General features: G+C 42.1%; 1 pseudogene across 1 annotated transcript; it reads left to right on the top strand.

Annotated features, from left to right (window-relative positions):
- The first annotated feature begins 118 nt into the window (after positions 1-118).
- LOC111168286 (vascular non-inflammatory molecule 3-like) lies at positions 119-16,969 on the top strand (annotated as a pseudogene). The gene is made up of 6 exons (XR_016395110.1): positions 119-6,961; positions 8,333-8,522; positions 10,865-11,156; positions 11,950-12,261; positions 13,234-13,406; positions 14,087-16,969. The product of XR_016395110.1 is annotated as a vascular non-inflammatory molecule 3-like (transcript).
- The last annotated feature ends 772 nt before the right edge of the window (positions 16,970-17,741 follow it).

The following is a 17,741-nucleotide window of genomic DNA, read 5'->3' as shown; positions in this document are numbered from 1 at the left end:
GTTTTCTGTGCTAATGATTGGGGAGGATTTGCTTTCTAATCAGATGGAAACATAAACTCATTGGCGTTTCACTGGAAACATAAACTCCAACGTTGACGTTTATCTTAACAATGAAAGTTGTTTTGAGATGTTCTAGAAGAAATAATAGCTAGTCCAGGTTAATGGGTATTCATAGCTCCAAACAGTCCTGCCTAAAGGCTGTGGTGTAATCTAACAGGCACAAATCCCATAACACAAAGACCATGACTGTCTTTTGTTTTTAATTTTATTTATTTATTTATTTTTGGCTGTGTTGAGTCTTTGTTGCTGCGCACGGCCTTTCTCTAGCTGTGGCGAGCGACGGTTACTCTTTGCTGTGGTGCGTGGGCTCCTCATTGCGGTGGCTTCTCTTGTTGCGGAGCACGGTCTCTAGGCACGTGGACTTCAGTAGTTGTGGCTTGCAGGCTCAGTAGTTGTGGTTCGCGGGCTCTAGAGCACAGGCTCAGTAGTTGTGGCATACGGGTTTAGTTGCTCCGCAGCATGTGGGATCTTCATGGATATGGGCTCGAACCCATGTCCCCTGCATTGGCAGGTGGATTCTTAACCACTGTGCCACCAGGGAAGCCCCACCATGACTGTTAATGGTAACACTATTTTCAACATTGAGTATCTGCTTTTTTAATGGTGGTGAACGTATATGTATGTAAATAGTCCAAAATCACATAATCATCAAAATTGTGTGTTCTTTTATCTCTTCATAAAATATAGAACGTTTCAGATTTGCCAGGTTTCGCTTGAGGAAGTTAGACATTATGCACTGGTTTTGCAATGTGTTCTGCGACTCTTGGGCAACGATACTTCACTTCCAGTCGACTGCTGAAACTAAACCCACAGGTTTGAGAAAGATACAAGCAAGGATATCCTCACAGATTCTAAGGGACAGTTCTTCCCTTCATTCACACTTAGAGCTGTCAGCTGTATTTCAACTCATTAAAAATAAAAACAAAAATAAAAAACAAATAGCACAAGTCCCAAGGAAAATAAAGAGTACTTAATTGCAAAATTGCATCACAATGTTTTAACCCATATCTCATCAGTGGTTTTCACACACCCACTGTGTTTTATCAAACAACTCAAGTAGTTTCATTTGGCATTGATTTAGGGAAATACACCTGAGGGAGTAGCTCTTTAGTTTCTAACGAATCTGATGTTAGAGTCCAGTTTCTGTGATAAGCGTCTTTCTGTCTCACCTTAAAATTTCATGTTAGTTCTCGAGTCTCCTGTGGTTCTGGAGGGAATAAACAAGGTGCTGGTTTCCACCTATCCTGAATTTCACCAGGATTCTTCCTAAAATGCGCTGTCACAGCTGTCCAGTTGCGGGCACCTGTACTGCAAAGCTGCTCCTTCAGCTTCCTTCCCTCAGGGTTCACTCTCTGTCTTTTGTTCTTTCATTCACATAGCATTTGTTGATTTCATACTATGTTCCAGGCACTAGGTACTGGGACATGGTCTATGCATTCTCTTTGATCTTTTTACCATTCATTCTGTGACACTGCACCTGTCATATCTAGTCCAGTAATTTCTGTGATATATTCGCAGCCTACTCTGCAAGGATCACTACCTCTACTTTCTACTTTTTCATTCCTCCTTTGCATTTTGACCCATCCTCATGGTGTTAGCATATTCATCTACATAAGTGATTTCCAGTGGCATTTTTTTCTCAGTTTTGACCTCTCTTAAATTCCATTCACATTCTTTAACTCCATTCTGACCATCTCTCTTAGGTATCTCATAGATGATAATGTTCTAAAAATATCTTAGGGCTGATGCCTGCTTAAGTGAATATGGTCATAACACACACACACACACACACACTCAAGCACTTAGCCACACACAGATACCTCTAACAAAGGCATTCTTGAAAAGATATTTGGATGTATTGAATAAAAACAGTAACAACTGGGAAGAGGATTTCTTGAGTTACTGGACCTGGAGACATGAAGTAGTACTTGGAGGAGGAAAAAAGATATTTTAACAATCTCCTAGAGAATTTCCAGGTCACTTGATGATAAGTCAAAGGAGAAAAATAATACAGATGAACTGCATGATATTAATTTACCTGTCCTCAAATATCTTGTGACACCTCATATAAATATGGATCGAACAACCCTGATGATAGCTTTGATCAGTTATAAGAGTTGTGAGCCCTTGTTTCCCTGCTCCTCTTATGTACTTTTCATTTTTCTTTTTATCCCAGATGTTAATTTTTAGAAAGATACGCTACCCTTCACTTATTCCTGTTGAACTCTCGAAATTCAGTCCATTAGCTGGAGACTCAGGAATTCTTATGCTAAGGTCATTTTACACTATAATTTCAATCTTTTTAATAAAATAAATAATAAAGAATGAAAATGTTTTAGGAGATTGCTAATATTGAGTTTTTCATTATACTGTTTGAAGATGAGTTTCCTAAGAGAGTCTGATTTTTATGAACAAAGGGAAAAGAGGCAAAAAAGGTCAATACTCATTTTTTATGATAAAGAAAAATGGCCGTTTATATATCTTCTAGAATCAGAAGTGCAAACTTAAATGCAGTTACCCAGGATGACTAATGAGCCAGAAGGGCTTTATAAATGAAGAGCGGGTATAGCAGACATATAAAATATTTGAATTCCAGAAGGCTAAAATGGGGGTTTTCATAGACAACTTTACAAGGACACTCACGTGGTTACCAGTGATAGGACAGGAATTTAATGTTTTGGGCATCAGACCTTACATGGAATATACTTCAGGTGGCTTTTTTGTTTGACTTTCATTCCCCACCCACCTGCATTTAGCCTGCCCTTCTCTTATCTGTAATTAGGAGGTCCACCATAGCAACTTCAAGATTACAGGTAAGGTTCCACGTGCTAGAATTGAAAAGCCAGAGCTAAAGAAATCTAAGACTTAATTAAAAATATAAGAAATGGTAGATTTTAAAGCAAAGAATGTGAGGCCTAAAATAAATTATTCCTACAAGACTTTACATCCATTTTAAATTCTTACAACCCTCATGGCATTGGTAAGTACTAGTAACACTTCATGTTATAAAAAGCATCACATTTGATATATTTACCACTGAAATGAACTTCTCAGGGACAGAAATCATGCTTACTCACCATGATGTATTTCTAATGTATGGCACAGTGCCTGAAACAAAGCTGCTGAATGAACTAAAAATAATTACTAAGAACAGAGAGAATGGGTGCCCAGAATGGGTGTCTGTTTGTATTTAGGACATGATAGTTCTGTAGATCCTACTGTACAAGATATAAATCTTTCACTGACCAGATCACGCTTCCGATATGACCATATATGAATTTAGATTTAAGTATCTTAGCAATTCATAGAACATATCAGTGAATTGTGACAGCATTGTCATTTGGACATGACGGAAAAGCAGTTGCTTATAATTTATTCCTCCTGGGAGACATCTAGTATAAATATGCTCTTGACTACATGAAAATAGAAGTAGGAAGTATGTAGTTGGAGGGCAGATATGTGCCTTACTATTAAGTCCTAACTCATGCTTCATGGCTAGGAACCTATTCATCAATTAAACATCTAACTAATGTGAAAGGAATCCAAATATACTAGAAAAGATGATAAAGTGATAGTACAAGAAATTAAGTGAAAGAATTTGTACCCTCTGCTCCGTTTATGGAATAAGGTGTTATGAATAGAATGGGCTCCTTTTGTATTTCCTTCCAATTGCATTCTTCTCCTTTCCCTGTTTGCTTTTATTAGAGGAAGTCATTATCCTAAGGTTATTTTAAATCATTCCCATGACTTCTTGGTAGTTTATTACATATGTACATAAATACCTTAGTACTATTTTGCATTTTTTAAGATTTTGTATACGTGGCATCAAATTATACATATCATTCTGCATATTTCTTATTTTTACAAGAGAAACTTTGAGCTTTATCTATGTAAACAAGCATCAACCTACCTCGTGCATTTTCACAGTGTACGTTGTACAGTTGCCTTAGTGTGCCCGTTATTCAGCTATTGTCCCTCAGCTCCAAACCCACCTTTCTGTATTCTTCTTTGTGATGATGAGGCTGGGACTAGGCAAACATATTTCTCCTTTGTCACCTGGCTCCGTGTTAGGTTCTGCCAATAGAGGACGCTAGAGGGAAACAGAAGATTGGACGAGGAGTGGAGAGACTTCTGTTTGCTCACCTATCAGTGTCGTCCCATCATCAGTACTGTACTTAACAGCAGTAGTTTGTTCCAGTAGCACTTGGTTCTAGTTTTCAGTTTTTTCCATACTTTCAGAACCAGCGTCATTACCCTCCCTCAAAAATACGGGCACCGGGGCTTCCCTGGTGGCGCAATGGTTGAGAGTCCGCTTGCCGATGCAGGGGACACGGGTTCGTGCCCCGGTCCGGGAAGATCCCACTTGCCGCGGAGCGGCTGGGCGCCTGAGCCATGGCCGCTGAGCCTGCGCGTCCGGAGCCTGTGCTCCGCAACGGGAGAGGCCGCAACAGTGAGAGGCCCGCGTACCGCAAAAAAAAAAAAAAAAAAAAAAAAATACCAGCACCAACCAGTGTCTGCTCAAGGGATGAGTCCCAGCTCTGTGGAGGCCCTCCTCTGAGGTGCTGGCTTATCAGCAGCAGCTGAAGAGCACCCTCTCCCTAGGGCTCTGAGCCTCAGCTCCACAGGGCCCCCTGGAAAGCTTCTAGCTCCTGCACTGTCCTCTTCCCTTTGTTCACGTATATAAGGAGTGGTAGCTGCTTTCCTCAGTTATTCTGTCTGTGTTACCTCAGTGTTCCTTTTTTGTCCTTCATTCATCAAATACCTGTTTAACCAAATCCCTAGGTTAAATTCTCTTAAAATAACTGGTGTGGATTCTGTTTTCCCTGGTTGCATATCATCTGATACAATGGATAAGACAGTATTCATTTGTCTTCTCTCCTACTGACGAATATGGTGGGCATGGCCAAACACACTGCACTGAAATCTTGGGTAAGCTTGATAATATAGTAAAGGACAAAAAGTGGAAGCAGCCAGCTGTGAAGCAGTGGTGGTCCCAGGCATGTTGTCATGGCCTCTCACACAGACATCAGTGAAAAAGCAGCAGGCCCATCCCCTGGCTTCCTCTGAGCTGCTGTGCCCTTCACTACAGGAGGGTTGCTGAAACCATAGGCTTTGGGTGCACCTCTGGGGGAAGAGGCTTTGTGGACACGTATATCGTTGATCTCAAATATATACTTTGTGGAACTTATGTGAATTCTCAGTGACAAACTGAATCAAAAGGTAACATCAGCTGACTCTGAATCACCCGTTTCCACAGTCTTTGTCCCTGTATTTGTTTCTGTGGTTTAGTCCAGCTCAGTGGATGCTTAGGTTTTTTACTTTGGGGATTTTTACCTATTATGCTTATTATTAATATTATTTCCTATTATAAAAAAAGCTTCTCTGAGCATTCTTGTACATATCTCCCTGTGCATCTTAAGAAGTCCAACAACTTATTTTTGATTCCTACAACTGGTCAGGAAGGTCTTGTGCTGGATGGTGATGATGAATAAAACAAAAGTTTCTTTTCTAAGAATCTCAGTCTAGCAGACAGAGCACCACCATCATTATTGTCACTCATTATCATAATAATCAAATATTGAGGGCTTCCCTGGTGGCGCAGTGGTTGAGAGTCCACCTGCCGATGCAGGGGACACGGGTTCGTGCCCCGGTACGGGAGGATCCCACATGCTGCGGAGCGGCTGGGCCCGTGAGCCATGGCCGCTGAGCCTGCGCGTCCGGAGCCTGTGCTCTGCAACGGGAGAGGTCACAACAGTGAGAGGCCCGCGTACCGCAAAAAAAAAAAAAAAAAAAAAGAATTAAAGGGCTTAAAATTATAGAACTGAAGCAACCAAAGAAACAAAAGGCACAAATATCCCAAACCTACCAGTTTCCCTACATCAGATGAGGCATAAGGAAACAAGCTCTTGAAAATTAGATTTTGAGCGATGTGCTAGTATAAGTATTTAGGGAAAAGGGGTTCACTTGAAAAATGAGCATATTCTATAAAGATGAAGAAATTGTATGATCCCAGAGCCTAGCTCCCTGGAGTTTATGTTTTCTGCACATGAACTCCACAGCATTAGCTGGGTTCCCAAGAGGTCCGGAGTTTTAACCTGTTGGGCACTTGCCATCATTGACCACATTATCATCTATCTATGCTTTGCACAGTGTTCAGGTAAAGTTCTAATATCTCAGATTATTAGGCAGTCTTTCCTGTGTTTTCTGCTGATAGCTTCTTAGAAATGCAAGCATTTATGGTCACTGGTCATGAACATTGAGTTCAGTCATTTGCATGTATATTTTGTGAGCCATTTTGTGAGCTCTGTTAAAACCAGGGCTTGCCTAACACTCTGTTCTGTCTCTTACAGCTAAATATGTAAATTTTCACAAATTGTTGTTACGATAGCTCTTACTACAGTGATCCCATATTGGCCCTATTAATGGAAGTATTGAACTACCAGGAAAATGTATTTTATTAAAAGGAAAGAGTTTAACAGCCCGTGTGTTTTGGAATGGGTGGACTAATCTGTCTGGCTCATTAACTTCACTTTTAGAGTTGGGTTGACCTCTGAACGATGCCAACAACAGCATCGCACACTTGAGTCAATCTGATGATGTACTTTCACAATATTCTTTCTCAACCCTGTGCTGTGTAATCTATTCATGAGAAAGTACAGATAGGTGGTAGCAGACAGGAAGGTCTTTAACATAAAAGTTTTTCCAGTGATACAAAGTACAAGAATCTGAGTTTATCAAAGCGCACTAAGTTTTAGCTATGATTATATCATATTTTCCAAAATGTGGTGCCATTTTAGCCGTCTTTGTCCTGAGTGTCGGCACTGGACACTTTTATCGCTGCAGTGTATGAGCATGCTGTTATGTTACCAAACAGAACAGAAACTCCTGAGCCAGCACTCCGGTGCTGGCTCAGTAGTTGTGGCACATGGGCTTAGTTGTTCTGCAGCATGTAGGATCTTCCTGGACCAGGACTCGAACCCGTGTACCCTGAATTGGTAGGTGGATTCTTAATCATTGCGCCACCAGGGAAGTCCCTATTCCCATTTTAAATATGAAGAAAAGAAGGGAGGGCTTCCCTGGTGGCGCAGTGGTTGAGAGTCCGCCTGCCGATGCAGGGGACACAGGTTCGTGCCCCGGTCCGCGAAGATCCCACATGCCGCGGAGCGGCTGGGCCCGTGAGCCATGGCCGCTGAGCCTGCGCGTCCGGAGCCTGTGCTCTGCAACGGGAGAGGTCACAACAGTGAGAAGCCCGCGTACCGCCAAAAAAAAAAAAAGAAAAAAAAAAAGAAAAGAAGGGAGCTTAAGGTTTCACAATTGGTAATTAGCCTGGCTGGAATTCAAACACAGCCATTTCCACTGAGCCACACTAACGGAATGGACTTCTGAGTGCCTGGAAGCACCATCTTATACTTGAAATTTCCAGTGACTAGTGAATCCACTTCTTAGCGTGTCCTGGTTGCTAGAAATTTTAATCTTATTTTCCACTGAAATCATCTATCTATGACTTCCTTTGGTGTTCATACTGCGCCTATCGTATATTAAGATACGTGACTCATCTTCTTCAAATTAGAATCTTTCAATTATTTGAAGCCAGCTATAATCCCAGCTATTTCCTCACCTCACTCCCTTCTTATTTCTAGGGTAAATATCCCCAAGGTGGGTGGTTTGGGCATTACTCCGAAAAGCAATTTCATACTCTGTATTTATCCCAGGGTTTCACTCAAGGGCCCTCTAAGATAGAAGGGAAGCTATTGTGTTGCATTGACAAATGGGGACACTGAGACTGCATAGTGAAATTCTTTTTTCCTTTTCTTTTCTTTCCTTTTTAAAAATATTTCTGGTACCTAATGCTGCATTTGTTCTCTGTAGAAGATGATCTGCCTGGGCCCAACTCTATACTGCCTCCTAGTAGGACTGTGGCTTGGATTATGGAAAAGGTCCTCCCCATTAGAAAAGTGTTAAATTTCAAGCCCTTCATTTGTGCTCCTAGGAGAACATCATAAGAAAATGTGTTGCTTCTCTTCTTTCTCATCTTCCCCCTCAGTTTGCTCTGTGCTTCAGTCTTGCACTGCCATCCTGAATCTGTCAGTTAAAAAATAGGTTAGTTTTCATAAAGAAGAAGATTGTATTACATGTGAGTTTTTAAATCTTTACTGTTGATTCTTAACCTAGAGCTGTTGTGTGTTATAGGTAACGGGCAAATAAAGTATCACTTTGGAAGTTCCAAAATCACTAACACACAGTGAGTTTAAGGCAGTATCTATTGAATTAGGTTTGGCCGCAGCCCAGTGCAAGAAAGGCTCAGCTGTCTGGCCAAGGACAACTCTATCTACATTGTGGCAAATGTTGGGGATGAGAAGCCATGCAATGCCAGTGACCCTCAGTGTCCCCCTGATGGCCGTTACCAATACAACACTGATGTGGTGTTTGATCTGAGGGTAGGCTGGTGGCTCCCTACCACAAGATGAGAATTACTTGTGCCTTAGCTAAGCTCGATTTACTTCTCTCTCTCTTTTTTTTTTTTTTTGCGGTACGTGGGCCTCTCACTGTTGTGGCCTCTCCCGTTGCGGAGCACAGGCTCCGGACGCGCAAGCTCAGCGGCCATGGCTCACGGGCCCAGCCGCTCCGCGGCATGTGGGATTTTCCCGGACCGGGGCACGAACCCGTGTCCCCTGCATCGGCAGGAGGACTCAACCACTGCGCCACCAGAGAAGCCCCTCGATTTACTTCTTTTGTTTGTGATATCTAGGTATATTTGTCTGTGAATGCTGGTGAGGGAACTGTTGTGAATGCGTTTCTGAATTATTACCTTTAGTTGAAAAAGGGATTTAACTTACTTTGATTTCGTATAAGCGTTCTGAATTTGAATTAGTCATAAAATAGAATCTACCAGACTATTTATTTATTTATTTTTATATATTTTATTGTTGGCTGTGTTGGGTCTTCGTTTCTGTGCGAGGGCTTTCTCTAGTTGTGGAGAGCGGGGTCACTCTTCATCGCGGTGCGCGTGCCTCTTCACTATCGCGGCCTCTCTTGTTGCGGAGCACGGGCTCCAGACGCGCAGGCTCAGTAGCTGTGGTGCACGGGCCTAGTAGCTCCGCAGCATGTGGGATCCTCCCAGACCAGGGCTCGAACCCATGTTCCCTGCATTAGCAGGCAGATTTTCAACCACTGCGCCACCAGGGAAGCCCAAATCTACCAGACTATTAAAGCAGATGTGCTAATAGCTGCACGAGGATTTTAATATTCACTGAGAAAGGAGAAATGCTCAGTTTCATCACAAGATTTAGTACTAGAATTAGTTTTTTGACCCAATTTTGTAACATTTGGTATTAAGCTGTAGTCATTCATTTCCTTAGGACTTTTTTGATTGCAATGATAGAAAAACCCTCCAACTGAAATTGGCTTAAAAAAACAACAACAGCACAGAATTTCCTTGCTTAGGTACCTGAGAAAATATAAATCACAGAAAGGGTAGGTCTAGTTTCCGATGCAGTCTGTCCCTCAGAGGCCCAGAAGATGTCAGCCATCCCTCTAGCTCTCTTATTCCTTTGTTACAACTTTTTCCCAGGATGACTGTCCTTTCAGAAGCCACATGGCTGCTCATCACAAAGCACATATCCTAATAGCAACAAAATCCAGAGGAAGACTGCATTTCTCTTTCCTAGAAACCCTGCAAAAACCTTAGCCTTCCTTGACTCCAAATCAGCCACATGCCGCCTTCAAGTCGATCACCTGGGGATGAAGGATGGGCTACCCCCTGAGCCGAGGGCCAAGGAGCTTGGGATGCTCACTGGTCGGGTGGGGGTGGGGTGTTGCCTGAGCACATATGCACACATCAGGCCAAATAGAAACGTGAGCAGAACATAAGGCTGTTCTGAGCCCAAGGTAGTTGGAGTTTGGGAGCAATAATCAGGCTGGAAAAAAAATTCTACTGGCTTACTAATTAACAAGGTTTAGCTATTACATTGTCTAAATTAAGTTCCAATCTACGTCACCTCACTTATATAGACCTAGCAGTACCATGGGGAGACATGACAAAGTTTATTTTATTACCTTGTTAGACTTCACATGGACAGTGCTGTTGGTATTTAAAGAATAGAGTGGAAAACCATCAGAAATTTGTGAGGTTCAAAATTTCAAGTGATTTTAAAACAAATAATCACCTTTTAAATATCATTTGTAGGGGATTCCCTGGTGCCACAGTGGTTAAGAATCTGCCTGCCAATGTAGGGGACACGTGTTCAATCCCTGGTCCGGGAAGATCCCACATGCTGTGGAACAGCTAAGCCCGTGCACCACAACTACTGAGCCTATGCTCTAGAGCCTGTGAGCCACAACTACTGAGCCCGCAAGCCACAACTACTGAGCCCACGTGCCACAACTACTGAAGCCCGCACGCCTAGAGCCCGTGCTCCGCACCAAGAGAAGCCACCTCAATGAGAAGCCTGCACACAGCAACAGAGAGTAGCCCCAGCTCGCCACAACTAGAGAAAGCCCATGCACAGCAACAAAGACCCAACGAAGCCATAAATAAATTAATTAATTAAAAATAAATAATATCATTTGTAGATATGAACTCATTAGTTGATTCATAGGTTGTGGGAAAATGAAGTGTTCTGATGAATGTCACAGTGAGAAAACTCACAGACAGTGGTATACTGGGTATAATTTACACTAATTTATGTGTAACAGTTTTAAGTGTGCACACCAACCTGCATGCAAGAAAAGATTTTGAAGATACTGATCACTTCTATTTGAGAGTTTTCTTACTAATCTTCCCCTTCTTTGCATTTCCCTTAACAGTACAATCTTTTTGCACCTGAAATTCAATTTGATTTCCCCAAGGACTCAGAACTTGTGACTTTTGACGCTCCCTTTGGGAAGTTTGGCATTTTCACTTGTTTTGACATTTTTTCTCATGACCCAGCTGTGATGGTGGTGGAAGAGTTTCAGGTTGACAGCATTCTCTACCCCACGGCCTGGTACAACACGCTGCCCCCTCTCGGCGGTCCCCTTCCACCCGGCATGAGCCCGAGCCCTGGGAGTCAACCTGCTTGCTACCAATACCCACAACACGAGCATGCACATGACACGTACCTCACCCTGGTTCTGCCCCAACAGGCAGCCACAGTCTTGGGAAGCCTTCAATCATTTTCAAGCCACGCTTTTCTTTAAAGATTCTTCTATTAACCCCAACGTCACAAAATTAATAAGAGCATGGGCTTCTATACCAACATTATTTAAGGAACATTATTACTGGGAGTAAAGAAGGAGGCAAACATTATATTCTCAGTTTCACGCGAGGGGAAATTGGAGTTAGAGAGAACTCAAGTTACATTAAAAAAGTAAAGCCAGAGGTAAAGGACGCTGCAGCTAACATCCACGAGTAATATTGAAATAAATCTTGCTGTTGAGGTGATAAAATCACTTTAGACTTAATCAGGTTTTTAGAGTTTATCCTTTATAGTATCCACTTTCAAGGTAAAGCAGCCTCCCCTCCACTTTCAAGGTAAAGCAGCTTTGTTCTTCATTGATCCAGGTGAAGAATCTCAAACACATAAATTAGATAGGTTAGTGGAGAGCTAAAATTGTTCTTCATGTTTGAGAGATTTTCTGGTTTACTGTTAAATTGGCTAAAGAAAGGGGAGTTTAAGTTAAAAAAAAAAAAAAGCTATCTAAGTCATATAGTTTCTGTGTAAGCAGTCCCATACGGAGGACTCAGAGTCAAATTGGAATTTAGGTCAATGTAAAGCTCTCTCCCTCCTTATCTTGAAAATGCTTATGCTTTCATAACTTTATATTTCAGTTCTTATGGAAGTCATTCTATTAGTTTGTCACCATGCAAAATTTGAAACCAATATTTGTGTTTCTTTATGTCACCCGTAGAAAGTGGAATCTGCTCACCGGAGGCTGTCAAGGTGCATTACTATGACATGGAAACAGAGTGGCCAGCGGATGCTCTCAGAATTGAAGTCCCGGCCTCGAAGAGAACCCAGTTACTCTGCAGCTGTTCACTGGAGTGCTTATGCCAGAGGTGTCAAGCCATTCTTATGTGAACGGTTGAATTTTCCAGGGATGATTTATTTTGATGCGTTCACCTTCACTAAGCTTGAGAGAGACACAGGAAATTACACAGTTTGTCAGAAAGACCTGTGTTGTCACTTAACTTACAAGATGTCTGAGAAACGAACCAATGAGGTATATGCACTAGGTGCCTTTGACAGACTGCGCATGGTAGAAGGCCAGTATTACTTACAGGTAGAAACACTCAAATATGTTAGAATGGCTCTTCTACTGATTTGTCTTCTAGGTCATCATTGCATTTCTTTAAGAATTGTGCTGGATTCAGTTAATTGGAATGGTGTTACATTTGTCACTGAACTTTTCTCCCTAGAACACATTACTTGTTCAGTCTTAGTGAGAACAGAATTAGAGCTGCAAGGTAAAAACATGAAGCAGATTGATTAGTTCTCAGCAGACTGGGTTCAAGTTTAAAAAGCTACAACCCCCATATACTCTCTTTTTCTGTCAGGTTACTTTAGAGCTGTGTTTTGCAAACTGTCTTCATCTAGAGTCCAGAGCAAGAAGTCCATTTCACATCATAAACAAGCACAGTCAAGATGTATGACTGAGTTAAAAGAGATATTTAATTGAAACAAACATTTTATAAAATAATTCAAATCAGGGCTTCCCTGGTGGCGCAGTGGTTGAGATTCCGCTGCCGATGCGGGGGACACGGGTTCATGCCCCAGTCAGGGAAGATCCCACATGCCACGGAGCGGCTGGGCCCGTGAGCCATGGCTGCTGGGCCTGCGCGTCCGGAGCCTGTGCTCTGCAACGGGAGAGGCCACAACAGTGAGAGGCCCGTGACCTGAAAAAAAAATAAAAAATAAAAAAATAATTCAAATCAGAATTAGAAATAGCTATAATTATAACCAACATACTCTAGTTTTGAAAATTCTAGTCTACTCCATTTTGCTTCATTGATAAAAGGGCTAATCTTGACTCACTAAATTAATTTTAGGATTTACTAATAGATTATGAGCTGTAATTGAAAAAAAAAAACTACTTAAGAGGCAACTTAACAAATATTCTTCTATTCTTTGAAATTGGATTTTTAGCTGAGAAAATATTTCCAAGATTTCCAACCACTTTTCTTTTCCTACACAGGTATGCACATTACTGAAGTGTCAAACCACTGACCTGAGAACTTGTGGAGAGCCTGCGGGGTCAGCTTTTACCAAGTTTGAAGAATTCTCCCTCAGTGGCACATTTGGAATGAGTTATGTTTTCCCACAGATCATTCTTAGTGAGAGTCAGCTTGCCCCTGAAAGACATTATGAGGTAGGAGATTTTCAGGAGGATAAATTCCTTTGAACAGATGCAGTAGACTGGCATAATGAAACTCGTTGAAACAATGAGACAACATGGCAACATTGTCGTTCACCTTATTCAAGCAACTTATACAAAGAAGCTATGATATGGAAGACAAGTTGTGGTTCTAGACTGTCCTTAGGCTGTGGTGGAGAATTTGGGGTTTATTTTTCTACATAAATGTGATTTTGAGATCCAAGGGAACAAGGAGATTATGGAAGAATTAAAATAAAAATATTGATTGCCGATAGCCGGCAACTAATGTTTTCCTTTTTTGCATAGTGGAGAAGGTTCAAGTTGAATACATTAAATAATGCATCTATAACTTATTTCATGGGTTCATTATTCTGCGTAGTTATAATAATGATAGTAATAATGGATACTTTGTATAGCTTCATGAATTAAAAAAAAATCCTCGTTTTTATACATTATCTTACTTAATCCTCAGGGCAATAGATTTATTTGCTACACGTTCATCCAAAGTCCCTCTGATACTATTAGACATGTAGAGCTGAAACAGGGGTCTTCTGACTCCAAATTTTGTGTGCTTTTGATTATTTCATGTTGCTTTTAGAGTGATGTTGTCAGAGAAGGCTTCTGGGCTGGAACCAACTCTGCATTGAAGTTAATCCTTTGCTTTCTTTGATTGGGTTTCAGGAGATGGACGTCTGCAGAGCTGAGGCGGAGCCCCTTTGCCTTTCTTGGTTCTGGCCCTGTATGGAAGAGTGTTTGAGAGGGACCCTCCGCACTTAGGGCAGGGAACTGGGCAACTGCCATGATCTCCTTCACCACCATCCTTTCAGGATTAGCCTGGCAAAAAGAGAGGGAAAAGAGAGAGTCTTTAGTGTCTGTTTAGAAGAGATGTCATCACTTTGCTGAAACAACAAACTTAAGAAGACTTAAAAAGCAATTGGATGTGTGTGCACATTTTTACATATTCATTTCTGGGAGCTGCATGCATCTTCTGTGTGGGTGCACTTAAGTATGTGTCAGTATGTCTATGTATAGTGCAACATGTATTTATGGGAGGGGAGCCTAGAAGAGTCCTTTTGTGGTAACTTCTCTAACGTATGCAAATATTGTGTCTCTCATTTGTAAATGCACAGGGTAAGCGTTGAAAATGCGGAGGGTATTTGGTCCTAGTCTTTAGGATACAGGAAGTTAAAAAACAAGGGTATCTTTTAAAGTAATTATGAATGACTTTTATAACAAATTAAAATTGTTCCATTATCTCTTTATTCTACCTTTATGGAATATTTGTATGGAAATTAGATACTTGTGAAGGGAAATTTAGAAAGAGATAAATGAATAAATGATCTCCTTCAGACCACACGCTGTTTCCTTCTGAAATTATTCTTTCCTAAAATTTACCCAATCCTGGTTAGAGCCCCTCATACTCATGGATTTGTTGCAGCCTGTGCCAGACAGGAACTTCCTCAGAAAAGGCTACCCTGTTAGCTTTCTCCCAGTTACCTTTGTCCCCTTGACCCTGGCACCCTGAGTCCTTTCCCTGGTTTGTCATTTATTAACTCTGGGAAGAGACACACATGAGAATAGCAGTGCTCTCTAGGATGTGTGGGAGAGGTTGAGGATGACTCTGAGTTTAGGGACACCTTTCTCTTCCCTTAAAAGATATGACAACTGCTTTCCTAATCTTTTCTCAGGTGTTCACTTCTACTCGGTTTAAATCGATCCAGTTCCAGGAAGCTAGAGACATTCTGGGCAGCAGAAAATGCCCTTTGTCTCTCTGTTTCCATTTTACCTGGAATCTCTCTCCAGGGGCTACAACACTCGATGATAGGATGCTACCTATGCCCTAGACTCCTCCGCTTGTGCAGGATGTGACCTTCTTCCCCTTCATGAATATGAATGTACCCTCAGCTTAAAACTTCCCCAGTTTTGCTGTTCGGGAGACACTGCATTGGGAAATATCCCCGGTGTTCTTCTTACTTGTTGGAAGTAAAAAAATCCTTCCTTCTGCTCTTTGGCTTGATTGCATCTTTTGGCTCAACACCCAGCAAGAGGCAAACCCAGTGTGGGGGTAACATTAGGGGTCAGGAGATTCTGCTCAGGCATCATAGCGGAGGCTATTTGGTGTCCCACCGGTTCTAATTTAAGCTGATGGATGGCATTCTACTGCAAGAACCACAATTGTCCACCTAAAGGCTTCTCCCAGCTGGTATGTGCCAAGGTAGGCCAGAAATGCCAGCTTGATGTGGTAGTAAATGTCGGGGGAGGGGAAGGGTTCTATAGCCCAGTGATTAAATCTCTCTCTTGTAGTGGGCTTGTGTTCCTGGGCTGTGACCTTCACAAGTGTTTCTTAGCTGTTTCCTTTCCCTTTGGTTGGGACAGGCAAGCTAGAAGGGGTTTAGAGATGGGGTTTCCCTGTCCCCCAGGAAGGTTAGGCTCTAGTAAATTGTTTCCATGGAAGGCAGGCTTTGGTTAAGAGAACAGAATGCTCCGGACTTACTTCAAAGTAGGTGTATTTTTCCTCCTCCTAGAAGAAGCACAAGGTGTTTTATTTCCTCTTTACTTGCCCAGAGAACCTGGTTGGGCTTCTGGAGTGAAAGTCACAAAAGCGTCAGGGCCCCCCAACAATGAAACCTCCTCCACCTTCATCCCCCCATTTGTATCTCTCGAGCCTGCCCATGCTGAACCTCTGGCCATGCGTCAAAGACAGTTGAAGTGACAATACCAGGACTGGCTCCAGCAGTGGACTTCTGCTACGGGCAAGCCTGTCTCTCTAACTCTGGGGGCAGTGATTTGTCCTGTGAGTCCAGTTCTCTGATGTACCTAAAAAAGTTGCTGCTTTTCAGTTGTTCAGCTTTTTTCTTATTGAGAAAATGGTAGAGATGACTTGCAAGCTCTTTCTATATCAGACTAGAAACACAATGGGAGCTTCTTATTTAATATTTTTATTCTAATAAGATCAAAGAAGTAATTTTTTTAATCTCTTGGTGACTCATTCCAGTTTTAACTTTTATTTCAGAGCTTCCTTTATAAATTCTTATGGAATGACTGCATCTCCTTGTAAAAAATTAATAAACAGAAACCTCAATTAAGTAGAGCTGGAAGACCAGAGGGGGAGTTCTTGTGCCCCGTGACAATAGCAGAGCCAAACAGGAAGAAGACCACTTCTCTTCTTCCTGGAAGGGACTCAGCCAAGGAAAAGCCATGGACTTTTTGATTATTCTAGCCCTCTCAACTTCCTTTTTCGCTCTAGGTGAGCATTCTCCTTCCCTTGCCGTGCGGGGGCTCACCATGGTGGCAGATCCTGAGTTGTAGTTCTCTGCAGATCCCGGATAAAGCCATCTTTGCTGGAGAAATATATGGTAGTCTGTTTTGGGTCAACACCCTTGTGAAGTATGTGTATCCCCCCCACCTGGGAAGGGAAAGCCCAAAGGAGGTCAGCAAGCAGAGGGAGCTGGTATTTGCTATAGACTTAGGAAGACCGGGCAAACAGCCTCCTGGCTACTTTGGCAGTCAAAGAATAAATTTACTGTAGTACTGAAGTAAAAAAAAAAAAAGAAAATCATACATACCCATCTGCAAATTGAACTATAAAAACACCATCCAAAGTGAAATCTAAAAACAAAACAAACAAACACTAATTCTGTAAATATAAAATATGTTATACTTAATTCACAAGTAAAATAAAATTTGTGGGCTTCCCTGGTGGCGCAGTGGTTGAGAGTCCGCCTGCCGATGCAGGGACACGGGTTCGTGTCCCGGTCCGGGAAGATCCCACATGCCACAGAGCGGCTGGGCCCGTGAGCCATGGCCGCTGAGACTGTGCGTCCGGAGCCTGTGCTCCGCAACGGGAGAGGCCACAACAGTGAGAGGCCCGCGTAGATTGCAAAAAAAAAAAAAAAAAAAAAATTTGCCTACTTTTTCCATACCAAAATCTATAAGCTCTTTTTCTATTTTCTATTATTTTCCTCTCTTCTCTCTCCCTCTATCTCCCTCTTATTCTCCCTCTCATTCTTTATACTCCCCTCTCTATGACTCGTATGGTATGCAGCCTCTAAGATGGTCCCCAATGATCCCTGCCTCATTCATGCCCTTGTGTAGTCCCCTCCCAACAAGTGTACTGACTTGCTTTTAATGAATACAATACAACAAAAATGATGGGCTGTCACTTCCCAGATGACAATACTAAAGACTGTGACTTCTGTCTTGGGTGGTGGGCTCTCTTGCTCTCTGGCTTTGAAGGAACCTACATGCCATAATGTGAGTGTTCTTTTAGTGTGGCCTGAGGCCTTTGTGGCCAAGAACTTATTGGTCCATAACCAGTGAGGACCCAA

This window comes from Delphinapterus leucas, chromosome 12, assembly GCF_059928025.1.
Source record: "Delphinapterus leucas isolate spDelLeu-1000000601 "Yukka" chromosome 12, BTC_Dleu_Yukka2, whole genome shotgun sequence".
NCBI classification, from domain to species: domain Eukaryota; kingdom Metazoa; phylum Chordata; class Mammalia; order Artiodactyla; family Monodontidae; genus Delphinapterus; species Delphinapterus leucas.
This window is presented reverse-complemented; position numbering and strand designations above follow the sequence as displayed.